A 23,888-nucleotide genomic window follows, 5' to 3' on the forward strand; every position below is an offset into this window, starting at 1 on the left:
GAAAATCAGGCTATTTACGGTATGTTGGCATCTAAATGAGGATTAGGCTCCAATCCATGAACAAACTCTCTGATTCTTGAAACCATGCTCAGTGACATCAACAATGTGGGGTTAATTCCAGGATCAGGGTCTTCATTTTCAAAAGTGACTGATGATTTTGGGTGCGCAACTTGTTACATAGTAAAGGTGACTGACTTCAAAGGGTGGGCTGTTTATCACTTTTGAAAAATCAGCCCTTTTTAAAAGTATCACCAAAGCTGGGCACCAAAACACTGATGCACCCTTAATCCTTAGTCAATTTTGAAAATGCTAGCCATGGAACCTAACTTTAGGCTCCCATATTGACAGTGTGTGTGCGTGTGCATGCATGCATGTGTGCTTTGACTATACTTCAAAGGTGTGCTGTGTGTAGCAAAAGCCCTAGTTTTCAGCTGGGAAAATAAATACTAGTGCACTTAGTGAGGATTAAAAACTAAATATTTCAGAATCTCCACAGGGTGGGGATATGTCAAGGATCACTCCAGGAATCTTAATTAAAAAAGAAATCAAAATTGTTTTGAGATACACAAACCTAAAACTTATCTGGAAGCAGTATTTATTTATCCTGGGTATGAGGAGATGATGAATTATTTAAAGATTGAACTAGCTTATCTGAAAACCACCTTTCTGTACCCACCCTGTATGGAAGAATTTACTCCTTTTTCTAGAGAACATTGTAGCTTCAGAAATGAACCACAGACCCCAGAATACACTGGCTGCTGCAGGCTCCCAAAATGGAATTACTTGTTAAACTCACTTACCCTCCTCACAGATCATTCTGAACCTATTGCAACATATTAGGGAGAAAGCTCAATTGCCAAGAGATCGCAGTTATTAGAGACAATAGACGGAGCAGGAGACACTGCAGTTGGACTTCGACTTATAGTAGCAATTCCAGGAGACACTTGTCAATGACCCAAATCTTCCTCAGCTGTGTTTACAATGCTGCCCAGTTTAATTCATCTGTTTTTTAATCAGCATGCTACATACCTCTGTGTTCCAGGTCATTAGTCAGGATGTTGAATAAGACTGTATTTAATACAGCACTCCATTGTGCACATCCCCCAACTTGATAGATTGACATTTATTATTAAGCTAGGGTGACTGTCCTCCAACTAGTTTATAATTCATGCAAAAGTGCTCTTTATACACAAGCCAGTTTAAATTAACATTTCAATTAAACTTTCATGAAGCACTGTATTGATAGCTTTACTGAAATCCAAAAATATTATATCCACTGTTTCTATCCTCTACTAACGTTTCAAAAACTGTAATCAAGTTTAGGGTCTTGTCAAAAATAGACTTGATAGGCAGTTTTTATCACTGTATTACTGCCAGGCATGCGAGACAAAAATCCACAATTTTGATCAATGGGAACTCTGACAGTTTTAATTCAAAATGTGGTACCAGAAAAGTCTGCCTCTTTTCATCATTGTTATTCATCTTGGCACTTAAACCCTTGGCTCGCATATTATGCCACTATCCTAAATTCCAAGGAATCGTGATAGATAATGAAACTCATGTTGTCTTATTACATGCTGATGATATGATTTTTATACCCTGTCGATCAAAACTAAAAATATGTTCCATTCTCTTTATATTTGCTGGATAAACTCAGGGTCTTAATGATTGTGTTTATACTGTGCCCCAGTCCTGACTAGAGTCCCTGGTCACTACTGCAGTACAAACAATAAATCATAATATTGGACCACATTGTTCCATAAATTGTTAGGCAGTCTTCTCCATTAATTTCAATGGGAGTATTTTGCTTTAAAACTGATGATGACAAAATATTCCCAATAAAAATAAAACCAGCAGTATTATTTAAAGGCCACTGTGTCTCTATACTAAAACAAATACGCAGTGATCTTGTTAAGTAGTCTACTTTATGCATAAAGTTGAATGAAGGACATTAACATATTTAAAATAGTCATGCTCCCCAGGCTTCTAATTAATTCCAAGTTTGCCACCAAGCCATCAGTTCATATTAAATATTTAAAAAGCATGTGGATGATTTTGGACTAGGAAAGGAAATGAGTGGCTGCATATTAAAAAAAAAAAGCCATCGAGTTACATTCTAAGGCAGTGATACTCAGACTGAGGCTTATGAGCTGCAATTGGCTCTTTATTGTGTCTCCTGCAGTACATGATACTGCAGGAGTAGGCAACCTATGGCACATGTGCCAAAGGCAGCAGGCGAGCTGATTTTCACTGGCACTCACACTGCCTGGGTCCTGGCCACCAGTCTGGGGGACTCTGCATTTTAATATAATTTTAAATGAAGCTTCTTAAACATTTTAAAAATCTTATTTACTTTACATACAACAATAGTTTAATTATATATTATAAACTTATAGAAAGAGAACTTCTAAAAACATTAAAATGTATTACTGGCACGCAAAACCTTAAATTAGAGTGAATAAATGAAGACTCGGCACACCACTTCTGAAAGGTTGCTGACCCCTGTAATACTGTATTAAAACACGGTGTGATTTAATTATTAACCAATCAGGATGTTTTTACTATGTTATTAACCAATTGTAGTTGATAAAATAATCAGGGCCAGCTCTAGGCACCAGCAAACCAAGCATGTGCTTGGGGCAGCACATTTTCAAGGGCGGCATTCCGGCCATCCTTTTGTTTTTTTTTGTTTTTTGGTCCCCTTTGGGCAGCACAAGTCTAGACCCAGCCCTGGCAGTAGCAGCGTGTTGTGCGCAGGCGGCACCTTGGGGCCAGTGCTGTTCGCGCCGCGGGGGAGCTACGCCCGCACCTTATGTCTGGGCCGGGCGGGCTCCGAGCGGGGGACACTCGGGCTGGGGGCCACCTCGCAAGGCACACAAAGCCGCCTGCAGGTGCCACAGGGCAGCCTCCCCCAGCACCGCAGCCGGGGCTGAGCAAAGCGGCTCGAGCTGCCCAGGGACTGCGGCAGGGTGGCCAGAAGCAGCAGCAGCAGCGGGGCCATAAAGGGTGGGGCGCTGCCATGCAGGACCCATGTCCCGCTTTCCAGGATTCTGCTCCCTCTGGGGCTACCCTGACCCGGCTCCTCGGCCTCCTGATGGGGCGGTCCTCTGGCTCTGCCCTATCAGGTCCTGGCCAGTCCTGGAGGCGGGAGCCCGGGCTGGAGGCACCCTGGGATGAGGCGCGGCCCGAGAGCCCCACTGCTTACCCCGACCCTGCCAGTGCCAAACTGGCTGGAGGTGAGGAGGGACCAGGCGGAGTCAGCACTGGTGCGAGGGAAGGAGATCCCAGCACTGGGGCGGCAGGGGGTGCAGGTGGGGGAGGGCACTGGTGGGGGGGGTGAGAACCCAGGGCTGGGGTGGGGGGCAGCCAAAAATGGTTTTGCCACCCCAAGCAAAAAACCTAGAGCCAGCCCTGAAAATAATAATCCTTGGTCAGTCATTTCTCTGTGAGAATTATATTTAAATATATAATAAAACCTAAATATTTCCCCATCATATGGTTTAAATATGAATATATAGTGCCACAGTAAATGAAACAATGAATTCACACTATAATGGCTCTTTTGGGTAATGTTGATTGCTAATTTGGCTCCTAAACCACTGAGGTCTGAGTATCACTGTTCTAAGGAGAGAAGACAAGTAGTTATCCCTAATTGTAGGCATTATTGCTGGGCATTTGTAGGGATTATTATTACTACTAGTTTCATAGGCCAATGCAAATACACTGCTTAACTATGCAGCAACACATTTTTTTTAATTGCTGAAATTGTATAAAATAGATTCTTGATGATATAACTAGATCAGGAACAATTGCTTTCAGATTCCATCCCAATGTGGGGATTGCTGTTAGGAAGTATTGAAATATCATTAAATTTCAACTCAATAAATAAGTTCTTCTCTCTGTAAATCTGTGCGTCCAATTTATGTAGAAAACCAATGACAGTCATGCTATTAAAATGTCTCCATTTTTTGAAACAGGAAAATTCAGATCCTTGAGGAAGCATATTCTGTATCCCAGTACCTACATCATAAGTGCTACTGTTCCATCAAATCTAGACATGTAACAGATCATCACAGCACCCAAAGAGTTCGAGGCCACTTTTATTACCAGTCCCTGAAAAGATTTACATCTAAAACTTAAAAATTAATGGTTACTGTCAGGACCTGGAAAAGAATTCAGTACATTGCACCCTGAGAGAGGGATTTTCAGCTTAATTTATCTGATGCCTACTGTAATGAGATTTAGGAGTTCATGTGTTCTTGTTCAAGATCACTGACATCGGAAGAAACCTGACTCGAAATTGTTCTTCAATCATATATCACATTGTAAGTTAAGCAATATTAATAATGCAAACCCTTCAGGCTGCTGGAGCTAGTGTGTACAGAGAGGCTCATTCATATAACTGTAGAGAATGTTTCCTAGTGTTGGGATCAGTCCCAAACAAAATATTTTTTAATAACTGGTGTGGATTTGCCCCTTGTTCCATCCAGTTTTCTTTAGGTATTTATCCCTACTTACAAATCTTATTTTGTTCACATTGGTGCATTTTGCCCTTCTTTACTCAGAAAAATTAAGGATTAATTTTTTTAAAAAAAAGATAACTTGTATTTCTATGTTTTATGATCTGGCAAATGCACCCTGGATGCTAGTTTCTAGTGTTGCTCTTTTAGAAGATGAAGAATTCTCTTCCGTAGTTGATTTCCATTGTATTTTGAATGATAATGGTGTTGACACCATATTGAACAAAACTTGCCCTGATATAAACATACTGGTCAGTTTTTAAGCCAAAAACTAAAGGACAATCTAATTGTATCATTCTAACCCTTTACCTATAAATTAATCCAAATAGTGCTCTTCAGTTGTTCCCACCTGGAACAGGGCAGAGTGGAGTTTGGTGGAAGAGAACTAGTAAGGAGGCTCCCAAATATGCCTAAGAAAGGAGAGAGTTTTTTTTTATTTACACATACCTCTTGTTAATCAACCTTGATGGGTAAAACAGGAAATAAATACCAACAGGGTTTCTTAACAGGATAAAATGTTACAATTTTCCTAAGGGTTTTGACTGGAGATGGGCCAGAGTGCTCGGTACAGTCCAGTATCACATGCCTAACTTAAGCACTTGTTGAACTCACTGAACTCAATAAGGCAATTCACCTGCTTAAGTGCTTTGCTGCATTAGGCCAACATATTCAGCATCTTGCAGGATCCAGGACTAAGAGATGCCCAGAATTTGACCTACTTTAAAATTGGTATATAATTTTTAAAATAAAAACAATACTGTATACATGCTACTCTGCCATTCACAATATAGGATTTGGAGTCAGCATGGGATTAAAACATAGGACTAAGGGTCTTGATTCCATTTCCAGCTTTGTCACAGACTTTGTGTGACTGTGCTAGGCAGGGCACACCATCGCCTCATGTAGAAAGGCCTGGCTGGAGAGACAGGATAAATTCTGCCTAGCCTGAAATGTCAGACTTAGAAGCAGAAGATCAGACAAGGGGAGAGTGTGTCGCAGAAGTTTTGTTATTTTGCACAGGTCTGTACCTCTCTAGAGCTTTTTATGAGTACAGTGACTGTGGTGAAGAAATTCCTATGTTCCTTGCTTCCATGCAGTGTTGTCCCTCAAGCAGCTAAACTTGAAACTCACAGAGCCCACAGTCTAGGTGGAGCTCTGTGGGGATTATGTAGAAGTCACTAGTGGCTCAGAAGTTCTGAGACATTGGTTTCAGAGTGTAGGACAGCTGGAGTCCCACGTCTCATGGAAAGGCTCAGGTCAGGTAAGAGGTCTAAGCCTGAAAGTGTGCCCTATACACTCTGAGCTAGAAACAATCAGCTAGGATTGCCAAGTGTCCGGTTTTTTACCAGAACGTGTGGCCGAAAAGGAGTCTGGCAGTTGCGCTGACTGGATGCAAAAAGTCCAGTTACCTTCAGTAACTGGCTTCTGCCACTGGGGGTTGAGAAGAGCAACAGTTGCTGCTGGAGCCTGGAAGAGCGGCTCTGCTTAGCAGCTACTGCTCTTCCCAGCTCCCACCTTAATGGAGAGAACTGGCTCGCTCCTGGGCCGGGCTCCAAAGTAGGTACCAGCACAATCCAGTGTGTGTGGGGTAACCTGTCTGCCTCCCCTCCCCCAACCTGCTGTGCCCTGATTTCCCCACCCTGGCCCCTCGCTCCAGAGACTGACCACCCCCACCCCTCTGTGCCCTGATTTCCCCAGCCTGGCCCCTCGTTCCAGAGGCTGACCCCCCTCACCCAACTGTGCCCCAATTTCCCCTCCCCAGCTCCTCACTCCAGGGACGGACCCCCCCACACCCTGCTATGCCCCAATTTCCCCACCCTGGCCCTCGCTCCAGGGGCTGAGCCCTGCCATATTCTGCTGTGCCCTGATTCGGCAGGTTGGTAGTCTCCACATTGGCTCCTCCCAGCCTGGCTGTGGAGGCAGCAAGTGAGTCCCAGGGGATGGGGGAGTGAGGGGCAGGGGTGGAGATCAAGTAATGGGGGTGGACAGATGAGTTAGGGGCCAGTGCCTTAGAGGAAGAGACAGAGCAGGGGCAGTGTCTTGGGGGAAGGGGCTGGGAAGGGTGTTCAGGGATTAGAAAGTTGGCAAGCCTAGACTTAGCCCAGACCTCAGGGAGCTCAGAAGCATATGGGACCCAATTGCTGAGTCCCCTCTCAACACACTGGGGTCAGTACTGAAGAATACTAGGCCTGGTGGTGACAATTTCCTTTCATGCCTTCTCTTTTAAAGTTGTAGCTGACTATAATATACATTAGTTACTGAATACATGCAATAAAACATACAAGGTGTGCAAAATAGCCAAGTTAATATTCTTGAGTGCAGCCTGTCTTGTAACATTCTCACTTCTTTTGAATATATAAACTTGTAATCTGAATGTTACATTAACCTAAATTTTTGTAATATATCATCAATGCGAAGTTTAATAGGGCCAAGCCTATGGTCCGTATGCAGTCCTTATTTAATGCCATCCGTAGGGACATTGCTTTGGAATAGACTGCAGGATTGGGGCATCAGTGTGCTGAAATTCAAAGCAGCATAGTTTCATGTGCTGCAGCCTTCTAATTAAAGAGATTATAAAATTTGCATTGTTAAAAAGTTGTATGATTGTACCTCAATTTATTATTTTACAGTCATTAAATTACAATCAATGAAACAGCACAGGCTCTGTCTGGGGATGTTAGAGTCAGAAGTTCAGATCTTTAGATTTGATATGTGGTATGTGCTTGATACAGGATAACTATTCAGGAATAGTGGTGGCAACTTGAGGATGACCCAGTGTGACCCTGGGACCTCTTGATGCCAGCTGGCAGAGACAAAGGTGCATAGGGTGACGAATCCCCTCAGTCAAATATATGCATAATAGTGCAGTAAGTAAGGTCTTTATTGAGAGCTAGTAGCCCACTGGTCATCCTAATCATCATGGAATGTATGTATGGACAATATTTAAGAAGTTATGTATCAATACTGAAAATTAGGTTCTAAAGGTCTTGGAGTTAAGGCAGGTCACCAGGAGATGACATGCCTTAGGCAGGTTCCTTTCAAACAGGTGGTAACAGACACTTATTTCCCAGTTTGGTCATCTGTGTATTGTCTGCCTCACCATGGAGGCCTATTTCCATACTGAGCCTAGGTGCCAGTTGAAAGTTTGCAAAATCTGTAAGAAAGAAAATCTACATGAAGGAACAAAACGGTAGGACGTGTCTTGTTTATGAATGAAGACAAAGGATGGGACTCCTATTTCTAGGGAGGCACAGCAGTGAATCTAAATAGCGTGAGTGTCCAATGGAATGAGGGCTGACATTCCAGAGATGCTGGGGGGGGGGGGGGTGTTAGAGTGTGCCTATTGCTGACCTGTAAAGACACAGCTGGGCCTGCACAGGCCTAGGGGGGAAGTGCAGGTGCTGCCTGTGACTAGTGGAATTAAGGAGCTGATCACCAGAAGGCACACACAAGACTTCCTTGTGCTCAGGGCAGGTGGTAGTGAGGTGCCACACAATCCTGGGTACATCCAGGAAGCCTCACACCTAGTGGCTTGTAAAGTACAATCTCTCTTTTTTTTTAATGAATGTTATTAGAATAATAAAAGCAGCAGAGTCTTGTGGCACCTTATAGACTGACAGACGTTTTGGAGCATGAGCTTTTGTGGGTGAATACCCACTTCATCAGATGCATGTATTCACCTACGAAAGCTCATGCTCCAAAACGTCTGTTAGTCTATAAGGTGCCATAAGACTCTTTGCTGCTTTTACAGATCCAGACTAACACAGCTACATCTCTGATATTAGAATAATATAAACTGAGTGCAGTTAAAGAGGCCAAATGTATCCCTAGGTCCAATAGTGTATAAGGGATTGTAATTAAGGAGCAAGAGATTGGGGGAGAAAATGGATCTACCCTTCCTTTGCAAACCCCAGTGAAAGGGGCAGGTCTGGGAGTTACCATGAGCAGCCTGTATTTCTCAGCTCTGCAGAGACTGTGCAGTTTATGAGCAGCCTTGTTGTAGCAGCCCCTAGAGATGCTTATGCCAACAGGTGTTTCAGCTCCTGCAGAAGCCCAGAATCCAAGTGATACAAAGGAGGCATAAAGCAAGCCTTGTGGGTCCACCATCCTCCTGCGCTGTGCTTTCTGTGCTGTGCCTCCTAAGAGCATCTGGCCTTCTGTATGCAGTATGTGTTTTACTGGCTTTTTGCTCACATTAGCAAGCTGTTTTGTGAGGTCAGTTCTTTCACGCTGTGCCAGCCTCTTTTATCTACTGCTCAAGTGATGATTGTTTAAAAGTGACTTTTAGTAAACGAGTATCGGGGGGGAAAGGAACCTTTTAAAACCTTTTATTTTTAAATATAAAGGATAAACGCATGTACAGCAGAATTTTATACATTGTATATTGCAGTACTGTTCGAATAATGTATACAAAATGTCCGTGTTACAATTGTTGGGTCAAATTCCTTCTTAGTGTAAGGAGCAAAGTCAGTAGAGTTGTGTCCCTGTGCATTGTTGCTACAATTAGGCCATTATCTTTAACACTGAAAACAACTACTGGGGTTAGCTGAGTTCTATATGTTGCAATGCAGGGAGTATTGGGGAAGGTAGGGGTGTGTGTGTGGCTCTAAATACATACATTCATATTACAGTCATCTTTCCCTGGCTATGAAATATAAAGGTTCAAGTCGCTCTGTTCCCTCCCTCCCTTTTCCCATCCTCAAAGAGAAATGAGAACTCCGGGGGCAGCTCAGCTCCCTGCCTTCCTTATCTCATCCTGTTGAAAGAGCAGCAACACTTGGACTAATCTCTTCTTTTCCTTCTGGTGTCCCATAAAAGATGGAGACAGCAACAACTCAGCCCCCCTCAGCTCACTTGCCTGGGAAAAACTTCTCACCCTGAGTGCATGCATTTTTCATGCTCTGGTAAAACTACTTTGTTCTAGACTGACACAGTGAAAAATTAAAGGCTGGAAAGCTGCATATTTATGAATAAGGGATCAAGGGCAAAAATAAATGCATTCCTCAATTGATCATAGCCTCCTCTCTTCCATTAAAGTAATCAAACTAAATAATGTTACAGTGCTTTAAAAGTTGCATCTCACTTAAAGTGCTGCATGCGGCAACACAGATCACCACATTCACCCAGAAGGCTTTCTGTTATCAGCAAATATATATTTAGTGGTATTCCATATACTATCACAGAAATCAGGAATTCATGGTTGCCTTCTCACTAGTCATGTGCTTTCTGTAATCTCTGTGCCTTGTCATCCAATTTGACTGAAGCTGATCATATACTGTTTTCAAAGAAATACACAATGGAGCAAAAAATCATCAGAAGAGACGGAGTTAATTCTTAGGAATAAATATACCTGTTGCACTGAAGTCAAAATAATTTGGCAGAGAACAGGCTCAAGAGACTATCAGATTGCAAGTATTTTGTTTATAGTGTGACCTAGTGGGTAGGGCACTGAACTACAACTCAGGAGATCTGGGTTTTGTTTCTGGCTCCGTCACTGGCCAGGTGGTGACCTCGCACAAGTTACTTCATTGCTCTCTGCCTCTGTTTCACCATTTGTAAAATGGAGTTATTGATAATTTATTTCCTCTTTAAAGTGTTTTCAGATCTACAGATGGAAAGCACTATATGAGTGCTACATATTACTATTGATATTATGATGATGATTTATTATTAATCATAACTCTGAATGTCATAGAGATATGTAAAAGTGGCAATGTCTTAAACCAAATGGCTGTTTTCTAAATTAAAAAGAAAAATAACAGCAGCTAATTATAAGGCCTACATTCCAGGGGTGAAATCCTGGCCCCAATGAAATCAATAATAAAATTCCTATTGATTTCTAATGCAACTTTAATCCTCGGTTTCTACTAAAGAATCTAAAATGTTAATATTTAACCATATATTAAAAATAAGCATTTTGAAGGGTTGATCTATATTCAAGTCAAATATTAAGTCCTAATCTTCTGCACCTAAATCTTATTCTGTGCTTTTTCTGCAATCCAGGTGGCAGTACTTCATTCAGGTATTTTTCTGGTGATACTATTTCCTACAAAATATGATTACATGTTGTGGCATGTCTAATGTTGGCTAGGTAGAGGACGGAAGCTTATGGTCCTACCTACAGGAAAAAAGTCTTCAATGGAAAAACTTACCTCACTGTTGGTTGGGTTTTAGGGGAGGAGTTGCTCTATCTGTGGGATCCACTTCTCTATGGGCTTGTCTTCACTACCAGGGTAAGTCAACCTAAGTTACACTACATAACTCAGGTCGTCAGGCTCAACAGCTCGATGTTTAGTTGGCAGCCGGTATCAAGCGGTGTGCCCCAGGGGTTGGTCCCGGGGCCAGTTTTGTTCAATATCTTCATTAATTATCTGAATGATGGGATGGATTGCACCTTCAGCAAGTTCATGGATTACACTAAGATGTAGGGAGAGGTAGATACACTGGAGAGTAGAGATAGGGTTCAGAGTGACCTAGACAAATTGGAGGATTGGGTCAAAAGAAATCTGATGAGGTTCAACAAGGACAAGTGCAGAGTCCTGCACTTAGAAAATCCCATGCACTGCTTCAGGCTGGAGATCGACTGGCTAAGCAGCAGTTCTGCAGAAAAGGACCTGGGCATTACAGTAGATGAGAAGCTGGATATGAGTCAACAGTGTGCCCTTGTTGCCAAGAAGGCTAACGGCATATTGGACTGTATTAGTAGGGGCATTGCCAGCAGATTGAGGGAAGTGATTATTCTCCTCTATTCGGCACTCATGAGGCCACATCTGGACTAAGGTGTCCAGTTTTGGCCCACCACTACAGAAAGGATGTGAACAAATTGGAGAGAGTTTAGTGGAGGACATCAAAAATGATTAGGGGGCTGGGACACATGATTTATGAGGAGAGGCTGAAGGACCTGGGCTTATTTAGTCTGCAGAAGAGAAGAGTGAGGGGGAATTTGATAGCAGCCTTCAACTACCTGAAGGGGGGTTCCAAAGAGGATGGAGCTAGGCCAGTGGTAGGCAACCTGCAGCCCGTGGGCCACGCGCAGCCTATCAGGGTAATCTGCTGGCAGGCCGCCAAACAGTTTGTTTACATTTGCATAGCTGCCCACAGCTCCCAGTGGCCACAGTTCACCATTCCTGGCCAATGGGAGCTGCAGGAAGCGGCGCAGGCCACAGAGACGTGCTGGCTGCTGCTTCCCGCAGCTCCCATTGGCTGGGAATGGTGAACCGCGGCCATTAGGAGCTGCGGGCAGCTTTGCAATTGTAAACAAACTGCCTGGCGGCTCACCAGCGGGCTACCATAATAGGTCACGTAGTTGCCCACTACTAAGCTAGGCTGTTCTCAGTGGTACCAGATGATAGAACAAGGAGTAATGGTCTGAAGTTGCAGTGGGGGAAGTCTAGGTTGGATATTAGGAAAAATGATTTCACTAGGAGGGTGGTGAAGCACTGGAATGGGTTACCTAGTGAGGTGGTGGAATCTCCTTCCTCAGAGGTTTTTAAGGCCTGGCTTGACAAAGCCCTGGCTGGGATGATTTAGTTGGGGTTGCTCCTGCTTTGAGCAGGGGTTGGACTAGATGATCTCCTGAGGTCCCTTTCTATGATTCTATGAAGTCATCCATTAACTTCAGTGGGAGACCAAAAGCTCTAATTCAGAGCAATTCAGCCTCTGCTATGAGCAGGGATTTAGAATAGGAGAGCCAGTTAGCTGCAAAGGGTCACTGCTGCTGTAGTTCAGCCTATGCTGGGGTATCTAGAGACTTCTAAGCTTCAGTCCAACACTAAGGGATTTCATAGTGTGGTCTCTGTTTTGTAACTCTTTTTTTGAGCCCTACTGCATAACTGGAGGAGAGAGCTGAGATGCAGCTCACTCCTGAACCGTCACAATCAGCAGGTGCTGTATAGATTACTGCCCGTGCCCTTTCATTCAGCCCTGGAGCTAGAGGGAAGCAGTGACCAAATTGCAACACTCACAATTTGGTTCCCAATCTACTCTTGAGAGAGCACAGCAATCTGTGGCTCGGGACAGCATCCCTAGGAATTGTGGCAAAGCCACAGTCAAGCCCAATTGTATTATAATTAGAAATGAGTGTGGATCATTAGGTTGCTCATGTGGACGATCCAGAAAGTGGTTTTCTGTTTGTTTTGGAGGAGTTGTCAAGTAACAAAAATGGTAGTGCTTTGTGGGCAGGCAATGTATTTTGAGATGTGGATGGCAGCTCCATTCCCACCTATGTGACTAAGGTTGTGTCATTGTTTCCACTGCTAACTTTCTCCTTACTCTGTTGTTCAAAAGAAAAAATTGCTTTGGACAGAAAGTTCTCAAACAAGGTCTTGGCCAACTGGCAGCTTTTTTTACAATCTGAAAACAAAAAATGATTTAAGACGACTTTCTGTAAAACAAAAACAGCCCTGTCTTTTATAAAAAAAAAAAAAATAATCAGATCCAAATCCAAAATGTGGGCTGGCACATTTGTTTGTGTTGTTCATTTTTGATTGTTTAGAAAAATATTTAAATATTTTGTTTGAAGTCATGCAGTAATGTATATGGAATTTTAGCATGCCGACCCGGTGCTCATGCATAGTAGCTGGCTTAGCATAGGAGGTCGGAGAGTTTCAAAGGTTTTCATGGTGTAGATTGCATCTTATTAGACAGTCTAGAGAAGTGCTTCTCTTCTCCCCTATGCTTCTTAACTACACAGTCCACCTCCTCTGCTTCTGATGGAATAAAATCCTCGAGGAGACTACAGCAAATGATCACATGGAAAAATAATATTAGTAAAGTATTTATTTTTTCATTCATTTACTTGTATTTAGGGTTGTTAGGTGTCAGGTTTTTGACCTGAACTCCAGTCAGGGATCAGGACCCAGTTATGGTAGGTGATGTACTAATACAGAGGAAAAAAGATGGCCCTTGCCCAAAGATCTTACAGTCTAAGCATATGATGAGAGACAACTGGCAAATACAACAGCACACAAACAGAGCACAAGATAACAATTGGCCAAGTGATAAACAGTGGTCACAACGCAATAACAGCCTTGCTTTTTCTTAAATGCAGTTGAAGAGCTAATTTGGTGTAGCAGAAAGGGAACCACTGGTTTCAACTGCAGGGGCGGGGGTGACAGTCAACACTGAGGAGTAATGAAAATGATTTCTGCAGCAGCATTTATATGTGTTGTAAGAGGTCAGTGTGGGTATATGATGTTGCACTAGCTGAGACCAGAAATGTGGGCCTGACTGAGAGTTTAGTTGTAGGGCTAGACAGAAAAGCACAAATGCTAGATATATTATACTGGATATGGCCTGGATGTGTAGATCAAATGAGAGGGAGTAAAAAATATGTACTAGATTATGGGTTTTAGTAATAGGGAGAAAGGTTGGGGTGTTGACATTGCTAAAGAACACAGGAGGTAGAAAAGGTTTGGGAGGGAGGGTTAGGAGTTTGGCTTTGATCTTGTTAAACTTAATCTGATGATGAGGCGTGAATTACAGTTTTTAAAAATGTTTATTTTTCTCTCGTACATTTACAGTTTTTTTAGAAAAACAATTATTGTGCAGTGTCCAGTGTTGCTGTCTACAGATTAGAGAGATTTTGTTCTGAATGCTCTGTTGAGAGAGGAGGTCGAAGTGTCAGTTTAACACTGAATTTTCTGGCCTTTATTACATTTATGTTAAAATCCTAAAGCAAAGTGTAACTTTTTGGTCTCTGTGAAAGCACAATGCTGCTGAATGTTGGTTTTCTGGGTTATCTGCAATTTGCTGAGGTGTTTCAGATCTCAAAACCTTTTAGGTTGGTTGTTCTCCTTTTAATGATTTTGAAACCTTCCAGTGAATAATTCCTGTGTATCACCTGCTCTCAACTTCAGTTTCTGTGTGTTTCAAAAACATAATTGTCTAAAGTTCTCATTCTTCTTTTGGCTAAGGTGAAAATTATTTTTTCTATGATACTGCATTCTGATGTTCTGTCAGGCTTTTCTCTCAAAGAACACTTGAAAGTTAACTCAAATTAAGTTTTCTTTTGGGGTTTAGGCCAGAGTTCTCAAACTCGGGGGTTGGAAACCCTCAGGGGGTTATGAGGTTATTACATGGGGGGCATCGCAAGCTGTCAGCCTCCACCCCAAACCCTGCTTTGCCTCCAGCATTTTTAATGCCATTAAATACATTAAAAAGTGTTTTTAATTTATAGCGAGGAGTCACACTCAGAGGCTTGCCATGTGAAATGAGTCACCAATACAAAAGTTTGAGAACCACTTGTTTAGGCCGATGTGACTATTCACTGGCTTGAAGTTGGGTGCATACTTAATCAACTTGCTGAATCAGGGCCTTGGTTTTCAGATCTGTTAATGGAGCTTAGTGAGTAATAACCAGAAGTAATTGCTGAATGTTTTTGAGATTTGTGAGAGGAAAACTTGCAAATAATTTACCTAACTAATTATTTGACCAGACCATGCATAGGCCCGGCTGAATAACGAGGAAAAAAGTATTCACAAATATATTCATTTCATGGGAGAGAAAATATTGAAAAAATACATTATTCATGACTGTTATTTGACCAGGTCTATTTTTAAGAATATACAACCTCTTTGAACAAATACAAGTCTTCAAGTGAACTTAAAAGGTTTCAGTGAATAGGCGAGTATTTTAGAGGATGTTGTAGAATGCCCTACCTAATGCAGATTCAGGAAGTCATACAAATAAGATTCTTGTATGTATGGCAACCAGGATGCTTTTCTAAAGATGCAGGTCATGACTGTCTGACTGATAAGAAAGATTATGGATCATTATTAGATATGGAAGGATATATTTTGGTCTAAAACAGTGTATTGTCTAGTAAACTGATGGTAAGAGCATATAAATATGTATATTGACAATATTTCATTCTTCATTCATGTCTCCTTTATTGATGGTAGTTGAGGGCAAATGGCAACATTGATTTGCATCCCTTCGGAGATCTCTAAACGTAAGTTATTTTGAAAAGAATACCGGTATGTCAGCATATAAAGAAATATATAGAGTATTTCAGCTGACTTTATCCCATTTATGATCTTTGACAGTCATATGGATTGTAAATCAATGGAACAGAACAAGGAACCTGAGCTCTCTTTGTATGAGGGGAAGAAAAGATTGTTCAAGCATAGAGAAACAGACACAGCGGCACAGCAGCCAGCAAACAGAGCTGTAAACAGAGGAGTTTCTGTGGGAGTTTACAGGGGGAGGTTGCGGGGGAGACGTAGATACCTAGGCAGAGGAACCGACAGGCTAGTGAAGGGAGTGGGTGGTGGTCTGCCAGTGTTCTGGTGCCTGTTGAGGGGTTTGTTTTGGTTTGTGTTTCTAGGGCCTCGTCCAGAGTAGGGGGGGAAAATCGATCTTAGATACGCAACTTCAGCTACGTGAATAACGTAGCTGAAGTCGAATATCTAAGATCGAATTACTCACCCATCCAGACGGCGCGGGACTGATGTCCACGGCTCTCCGTGTTGATTCCGGAACTCTGTTCGGGTTGATGGAGTTCCGGAATCGATATAAGCGCGCTCGGGGATCGATATATCGCATCTAGATTAGACGCGATATATTGATCCCCGAGCAATCGATTTTAACCCGCCGATACGGCGGGGTAGTCTGGACGAGGGCTTGGACTAACAGGTTTTAGGTGGGAAGGCTATGACCGATACAGAGGCAGCAGTGAAAGACACAATGAGGATGACTGGATGTGAAAGCTGCGCCATGTACATGATCCTGGAGGGGGTACCTGAAAAGAGTTTTGTCTGCATGAAATGCCGCCTGATAGAGCTGATGGAAGAAAAGATCCGAAGACTGGAGATGCAGGTGGAAACTCTGATTGAGGGTATGGCTACACTTGAAATTTCAAAGCGCTGCCGCGGCAGCGCTGCGAAGTGTGAGTGTAGTCGGAGCGCCAGCGCTGGGAGAGAGCTCTCCCAGTGCTGCACGTAAACCACATCCCTTACGGGTGTAGCTTGTAGCGCTGGGAGCCGCGCTCCCAGCGCTGCAGCACTGATTACACTGAGGCGTTACAGCGCTGTGTCTTGCAGCACTCAGGGGGGTGGTTTTTTTCACACCCCTGAGCGCGAAAGTTGCAGCGCTGTAAAGTGCCAGTGTAGCCATGGCCTGAGTTTAGAAGGGAGTTCGAGCAGATGATGGAGCAAAAACATGAGGAGGCTGAAGGGACAAGCTCAGACTTGCAGATGGAAGCAGGACCAAAGAATTCTGAGGGGAGACTGCTGGGTGAGGAAAGTGGACGGTAGAAGCATGTGACTAAAAGAACCAGGCAGAGGAAAAGACGGGCCAATGAAGGAGAAATAGAGCTCAGGAAGAGGTTTGTGGATTTGGAAAATGAAGAAGGGGCACAGCAGGTGGTCACTGAAGGTAAGAGGGCAAGGAAAAAGAGAAGAGCAGCTAGTCCTACAGGAAGAGAAGAAGAGTCAATGGAGACAACACCAAATATGAGCCCCAGGAGGATATGGGATGCATTGCAGAGGATTGCAAGGGTGAATAGGAATCGAGAGGACTTGCAGCCTGTGGGAGCAGGGGATAGACCAGAGAATCACACTGTCACCAGGAAAAGACAGGTCTATGTGATTGGGGACGCCTTACTGAGAAGAATAGACAGGCCTGTAACTAGAGCTGATACAGAGAACAGAAGGGTGTGCTGTCTGCTGGGTGCTAAGATACAGAATGTGGACTTGAGGCTGAAAAAGATCCTAACGGGAGCAGGAAAGAATCCGTTGATTGTCCTTCATGTGGGAACAAATGATAGGGCTAGATTCTCGCTGGAACATATCAAGGGAGACTATGCCAGACTGGGGAAGACGCTTAAGGAAATCGAGGCTCAGGTGATCTTCAATGGGATTTTGTTGTTCCTAGAGAAGGGCAACAAAGGTGTAACAAGATTATGGCGATCAACAGATGGCTCAGGCAGTGGTGCTATAAGGAGGGCTTTGGTATGTACGGCCACTGGGAAGCATTCATGGACAGAAGACTGTTCTCTTGGGATGGACTTCACCTGAGTAAGGAGGGAAATAGGCTTCTAGGATGGAGGCTGGCACAACTGATTAAGAGAGCTTTAAACTAGGAATTGAGGGAAGATGGTTGGGAGATGTCCAGGTGATCTCCACACCGGAATTCAACATTGAGAGGGAAGAAAACAAAGTTAGAGAGGATACAGCCGTGGGCAGAAGAATGGACATAAGGAGGAAGGGTAGTGTAGATACCAGTCTAATAGGTGATACTGGTGGAAGAATGTCTGTGCCTAACCAGGTAAAGAATATCATTGAAGCCAAATGGCAAAAATTAAGATGTCTGTACACTAATGCGAGGAGCCTAGGTAACAAAATGGAGGAACTAGAGCTACTGGTGCAGGAAATGAAACCGGATATTATAGGGATAACAGAAACATGGTGGAATAGTAGTCATGACTGGAGTACAGGTATTAAAGGCTATGTGCTGTTTAGGAAAGACAGAAATAGAGGCAAAGGTGGTGGAGTAGCATTGTATGTCAATGATGAAGTTAACTGTAAAGAAATAAGAAGTGATGGAATGGATAAGACAGTGTCTGTCTGGGCAAAAATCACATTGGGGAAGAAAGCTACTAGAGTCTCCCCTGAGATAGTGCTTGGGGTGTGCTACAGACTGCTGGGATCCGATTTGGACATGGATAGAGATCTCTTTTAATGTTTTTAATGAAGTAAATACTAATGGGAATTGTGTGATCATGGGAGACTTTAACTTCCCAGATATAGTCTGGAGGACAAGTGCTAGTTACAATAATAGGGCTCAGATTTTTCTGGATGTGATAGCTGACGGATTTCTTCACCAAGTAGTTGAAGAACCAACAAGAGGGGATGCCATTTTAGATTTGGTTTTGGTGAGTAGTGAGGACCTCATAGAAGAAATGGTTGTAGGGGACAACCTTGGTTCGAGTGATCATGAGCTAATTCAGTTCAAACTAGATGGAAGGATAAACAAAAACAGATCTGGGACTAGGGTTTTTTATTTCAAAAGGGCTAACTTTAAAGAATTAAGGGAATTAGTTAGGGAAGTGGATTGGACTGAAGAACTCATGGATCTGAAGGTGGAGGAAGCCTGGAATTACTTCAAGTCAAAGCTGCAGAAACTATCAGAAGCCTGCATCCCAAGAAAGGGGGAAAAAATCATAGGCAGGATTGTAGACCAAGCTGAATGAGCAAGCATCTCAGAGAGGTGATTAAGAAAAAGCAGAAAGCCTACAAGGAGTGGAAGATGGGAGGAATTAGCAAGGAAAGCTACTTTATTGAGGTCAGAACATGTAGAGATGAAGTGAGAAAGGCTAAAAGCCATGTAGAGTTGAACCTTGCAAAGGGAATTAAAACCAACAGTAAAAGGTTCTATAGCCATATAAATAAGAAGAAAACAAAGAAAGAAGAAGTGGGACCGCTAGACACTGAGGATGGAATGGAGGTTGAGGATAATCTAGACATGGCCCAATATCTAAATAAATACTTTGCCTCAGTCTTTAATAAGGCTAATGTGGAGCTTAGGGATAATGGTAGGATGACAAATGGGAATGAGGATATGGAGGTAGATATTACCGCATCCGAGGTAGAAGCCAAACTCGAACAGCTTAATCGGACAAAATCGGAGGGCCCAGATTATCTTCATCCAAGAATATTAAAGGAACTGGCACATGAAATTGCAAGCCCATTAGCAAGAATTTTTAATGAATCAGTAAACTCAGGGGTTGTACTGTACGACTGGAGAATTGCTAACATAGTTCCTATTTTTAAGAAGGGAAAAAGGTAATCCAAGTAACTGTAGGCCTGTTAGTTTGACATCTGTAGTATGTAAGGTCTTGGAAAAAATTTTGAAGGAGAAAGTAGTTAAGGACATTGAGGTCAATGGTAATTGGGACAAAATACAACATGGTTTTACAAAAGGTGGATCGTGCCAAACCAACCTGATCTCCTTCTTTGCGAAGGTAACAGATTTTCTAGACAAAGGAAACGCAATGGATCTAATTTACCTCAATTTCAGTAAGGCATTTGACACGGTTCCACGTGGGGAATTGTTAGTTAAATTGGAAAAGATGGGGATCAATATGAAAATTGGAAGGTGGATAAGGAACTGGTTAAAGGGGAGACTACAACGGGTCGTACTGAAAGGTGAACTGTCAGGTTGGAAGGAGGTTACTAGTGGAGTTCCTCAGGGATCAGTTTTGGGGCCAATCTTATTTAACCTTTTTATTACTGACCTTGGCACAAAAAGCGGGAATGTGCTAATAAAGTTTGCGGATGACACAAAGCTGGGAGGTATTGCTAACACAGAGAAGGACCGGGATATCATACAGGAACATCTGGATGACCTTGTAAACTGGAGTAATAGTAATAAGATGAAATTTAATAGTGAAAAGAGCAAGGTCATGCATTTAGGGATTAATAACAAGAATTTTAGTTATAAATTGGGGACACATCAGTTGGAAGTAACAGAGGAGGAGAAGGACCTCGGAGTATTGGTTAATCACAGGATGACTATGAGCCGCCAATGTGATATGGCCGTTAAAAAAGCTAATGCAGTTTTAGGATGCATCAGGCGAGGTATTTCCAGCAAAGATAAGGAGGTGTTAGTACCGTTATACAAGGCACTGGTGAGACCTCATCTGGAATACTGTGTGCAGTTCTGGTCTCCCATGTTTAAGAAGGATGAATTCAAACTGGAACAGGTTCAGAGACAGGCTACTAGGATGATCCAAGGAATAGAAAACCTGTCTTATGAAAGGAGACTCAAAGAGCTTGGCTTGTTTAGCCTAACCAAAAGAAGGTTGGGGGGGGATATGCTTGCTCTTTATAAATATATCAGAGGGATTAATATTAGGGAGGGAGAGGAATTATTTAAGCTTAGTACCAATGTGGACACAAGAACAAATGGATATAAACTGGACACTAGGAAGTTTAGACTTGAAATTAGACGAAGGTTTCTAACCATCAGAGGAGTGAAGTTCTGGAACAGCCTTCCAAGGGGAGTAGTGGGAGTAAAAGACATATTTGTCTTTAAAGCTAAACTTGATAAGTTTATGGAAGGAATGGTATGATGGGATAGCCTAATTTTGGCAATTGATCAATGATCAATTGCCAAATTATCAGCAGGTAAATATGCCCCATGGTCTGTGATGGGATGTTAGATGGGATGGGATCTGAGTTACTACAGAGAATTCTTTCCTGGGTGCTGGCTGGTGAGTCTTGCCCACATGCTCAGGGTTTAACTGATCGCCATATTTGGGGTCGGGAAGGAATTTTTCTCCAGGGCAGATTGGCAGAGGCCCTGGAGGTTTTTCACCTTCCCCTACAGCATGGGGCACGGATCACTTGCTGAAGGATTCTCTGCAGCTTGAGGACTTCAATAACTCAGACATAGGTTAGGGGTTTGTTATAGAAGTGGATGGGTGAGATTGTATGGCCTGCATTGTGCAGGAGGTCAGACTAGATGATCATAATGGTCCCTTCTGACCTTAAAGTCTATGAGTCTATGAGATCCACCTATCCTCAATGACTGGGTCCAGCAAGTCTGACACATTATTGAGATAGATAGAAAGACTGACTTTACTTCAGCAGCAGACTCGAAATGTGTAAAAAAAAAAAATATATATATATATATATATATATATATATATATATATATATATATATATATGGACTCTAGTTTTAAGTTGCATACTGGCATTGGTAATACTAATACTCTCACTTAATTTTAATAATAGAATTATTAGATTTTATAGCTCTTAGTTTTTTTCAGTTAGGACCTCTATTTCTGGCATAGCTTTGCAAGCCACCATTCATTTTGGATTTAAAACTGGCACACATAAAAATGGAGATTTGGTTTCATAATCCAACTCTTCAAGAATCATAGCATTATATGTAGTTATGTTCATAGAGTTTGGACTGACTCTGTTCCTTGCTGTATATATATTAGGTGTGGGAGGAGGTGGTTCATTGGCATTCCTCCTTTGTATACTCTCTGAGTTAAAGTTTTATTTTGCCAACCTTAACAAAAAAACCCTCCTTGGGAACCACCTTGTTATTGTTTTATACTAAAGTATTGGAGACTCTTTTATAAATAGTCAAAGAACTTAGGTGACTTCTACAACATGAGTTTGTTGTGAGACCGATATGGTTCTTTCGGCATTCTTAGTACTTGAAATATAGCTTGAGGCTGTTTCCTTTTCCTCACATGACTTATTCTTGTCTTGTTGGGGCAAGCAGTGATCCAGAAAGATAAGGACAGACAACATAACCTGAGATAGCAGCTAAATATAGAGAAGTTGGACTACACATAATCTATGATAAATCACTACTGCTTTAAGTATACAGCTTGGGGTATTTCTACAAGGGTAACAGCTGCGGCACTGCAGCTACACTGCTGTAGTGCTGTACTGTAGACACTTATTAGAGTGACAGATTGGTTTTTCTATCACTGTAATAAATCCATCCCCTCAAGAGGCACTAGCTAGGTTGACAAGAGAATTCTTCCATCGATCTAGCTTCATTTACAGTGGGAGTTAGGTTGACCTAACTATGTCACACAGTGTCTGAAATTTTTCATACACTCAGTGATGCATATGGTTCGACCTAGATGTAGACCAGGCCTTTAACTATACTTCTCAGATCCACCACACTGGAGTACAAGTTAAGGCCTAGTGTGCTGCCAACTACAATGAAGAACAGGATTTTTGCAAGTTCTAGTCCTATTTACTGCTCCTTCTAGTCTTGTGGATATGAAAATGCTGGAAATAGAAGCATATGTTTCAAATCAGGGTCTCCCCCAGGATTTAAACTTGCAGTCTTCTCATGGAAATCTTACTGGATCTAAATAGAAAATGTTAGGCAATTCTCTTGACTTTGGCCTGGCAATGGCACTAGCAACATTGAAAGCAGTAGCGTAGACCAACCATGAATTACTTGAGACCTAGATTAGACAGACTGGTGGTAAGAATGCTGGTGGCATCTTTGCTAGAAGTCTGGTCTACACTACAGACCAATGTCAGAATACTGCATCACTCAGGGGTGTGAAAAATCCACACCCCTGAGCGACGTAGTCATACTGACCAAACTTCCCCTTGTAAACAGCGCCAAGTTGGTGTGAGAACTTCTCTCATCAACTTAGCTTCCACCTTTTGGAGAGGTGGATTAACTACGCCAATGGGAAAGCTCTCTTCTGTCAGCTTAGAGCATCTTCATTAAATCACAGGTGCGTGTGCCGATGCAGTGTTTTAAGTGTAGATGTGCCCTCACTGTCCCTAGCACTGATGGTGTTACATGGCAAAATAACAACAGAGGGAGATTTAGGAATAGTCAAAACTAAACAAAAACCAGGCTTTTGCAAGGACTATAAACACCCTCACTTTTCAGAGCGTAAGGCAACCTTTATGTATCTAAGGTTAGGAAGACACTTCCTGGGGGCTGGTTATCCAATAAACATCTACAGCAAAGATTTTTGTACCTACCTCTGAAGCAACTGGTGCTGGCCTTTGAGCTTGGATAATGAGGTAGAAGGACCTTAGCTCTGATCTGGAGTGATATTTTCCCATTGTCGACAATGGCTATGATGTGACAGAGAGAGTGTGAGGCTTTGTTCTTTCTGCACATTCCCATCTGATGAAATCTCATAGGAGGACGAGTGGAATTCTTTAGTGGTAGAGTTGAAATAAAAAAAAGTTGTTAAGAATTAAGAAATGTGTCAGGGAGAGAAGCATCAGGCATAGGTTCTTTGCAATCTCTAACCCAAAAATTATACAGATTCATATTTCAGTTTGAGAACAACACCAGAAATACTTTCAGGTCAAGGGAAGACTCATTAAAGTGTAGTGCAGAACGTCGTGTAGTCAGCTTCACTGTCGCATGTAAGGTACTTTCTAAAAGACTATCGTCTTGGTGCTTTTCTGCCTTTCTTTTACTGTGATCCCTTCTAGGCATTTATTGTTGCGTGATGTTGGATACAGCAAAGTGTGGCACAAGCCAGTGCCAGTGTTTTCATCAACTTTAATATAAACAACAAGGAGTCTGGTGGCACCTTTAAAGACTAATAGATTTATTTGGGCATAAGCTTTTGTGGGTAAAAAAAAGATGCATCTGAACAAATGGGTTTTTTATCCATGAAAGCATATGCCCAAATAAATCTGTTAGTCTTTAAGGTGCCACCAGACTCTGTTGTTTTTGTGGATACAGACTAGCACGGCTACCCCCTGGAACTTTAACATAGAGATCCAACCTGAGAGGACTTACAGATAGCCGCATGCAAAGCTGCATCTCACTTGAACCAAACTTAGAACATCACAAGCTCAGATGCCTGAGATGCACCTGGCCTTTGGAGGGACAATTTTTTGCAGATCCT

At 42.4% G+C, this 23,888-nt stretch overlaps 1 protein-coding gene and 1 long non-coding RNA gene across 3 annotated transcripts in view; one reads left to right on the top strand and one right to left on the bottom strand.

Moving 5' to 3' along the window:
* Positions 1–23,888, top strand: part of LOC127038947 (phospholipid-transporting ATPase VA-like) — a 143,492-nt gene that overhangs the window by 23,917 nt on the left and 95,687 nt on the right. Inside the window, exon 1 of one of the 2 annotated variants that reach the window (XM_050931986.1) lies at positions 10,649–10,753. The exons of the other annotated variant lie outside the window; for it this stretch is intronic. The gene's annotated coding sequence lies outside the window, so the exon portion shown is untranslated. Of the gene's footprint in view, positions 1–10,648; positions 10,754–23,888 lie in introns of those variants that run through there. 2 annotated transcript variants of the gene reach the window in all.
* LOC127039054 (uncharacterized) overlaps positions 1–23,888 on the bottom strand; it is a 54,194-nt gene that overhangs the window by 13,411 nt on the left and 16,895 nt on the right. The window contains exon 3 of the long non-coding RNA XR_007770866.1: positions 23,002–23,182. This is a non-coding gene — a long non-coding RNA (uncharacterized LOC127039054). The remainder of the gene's footprint in view (positions 1–23,001; positions 23,183–23,888) is intronic.

The sequence above is a fragment of the Gopherus flavomarginatus genome, chromosome 1 (assembly GCF_025201925.1).
Source record: "Gopherus flavomarginatus isolate rGopFla2 chromosome 1, rGopFla2.mat.asm, whole genome shotgun sequence".
Lineage (NCBI taxonomy): Eukaryota > Metazoa > Chordata > Testudines > Testudinidae > Gopherus > Gopherus flavomarginatus.